Here is a 919-nt window from a genome sequence, read left to right on the forward strand (position 1 = left end):
TAAGCTGCATGGTTGTGCTGAGCTGCATGGGTGTGCTGAGCTGCATGGGTGTGCTGTGCTGCATGGGTATGCTGAGCTGCATGGGTGTGCTGTGCTGCATGGGTGTCTTGAGCTGCGTGAGTGTGTTGTGGTGTGTGGCTATGCTGAGCTGCATGGGTGTGATGGGCTGTGTGGTTGTGCGGAGCTGCATGGCTGTGCTGCACCACGAACATTACCAAGAGTGTCTCTGTGCCCCTCTATAAAGTTTAAAGCAGAAACTCACCACAGCAAGGTTGCCCTGCCCTGGGAGTGTGACCTGGGGACCACCAGGGGAGAAAGGAGAATAGGCTCAGGGCTGGCTCAGCTCTGGAGCAGTGAGCAAAAGAAGGGAAGGAATCTCCTCAGATACGAGACGTGAGCCAGACCAAGCTCAAGACAGTAAATTAAAGTGAAAGATGTTCAAAACCTTTTTAGTAGAAGTAAACATGGACTTGAGAACAGGAGGAAGACACCATAAAGTAAAGAATATTAACATGTAAGGGGAGAAAGAGAGAGACAGAGATACTGACAGAGAGGGTTGGGTGAAAGAGCCCCTGTCCGTGATTAGGGCCTCTCACGTCTGGTGTTAATTTTATTATTCCTATTTTGAGGTTATTACAAGTAAAACCATCTAGAATAAACTAGCAAATATGTAATATAAAAATATTATAATACATATTATAAAACAATATATGATACTATAATATGTGATATTATAAATTTCCATGACAATCATAATTCCCAGCATGGAAGAATCCATAAACCCAGGAGATGCAGGGATGAAAGCCTGCCAGGGTCAGAATCAAAAGAAAGTGACCTCAGGGACTGGGGGTACTGGGGAGGACTGGAGGGGGACTGGGGGAACTGGAGAGGACTGGAAGGGGACTGGGGGAACTGGAGA

General features: G+C 46.7%; 1 pseudogene; it reads left to right on the forward strand.

The window, feature by feature from the left end:
- The window catches only part of LOC116067891, a 73,161-nt pseudogene that overhangs the window by 17,470 nt on the left and 54,772 nt on the right, over positions 1–919 (forward strand).

Source organism: Mastomys coucha, unplaced genomic scaffold, assembly GCF_008632895.1.
Source record: "Mastomys coucha isolate ucsf_1 unplaced genomic scaffold, UCSF_Mcou_1 pScaffold22, whole genome shotgun sequence".
Lineage (NCBI taxonomy): Eukaryota > Metazoa > Chordata > Mammalia > Rodentia > Muridae > Mastomys > Mastomys coucha.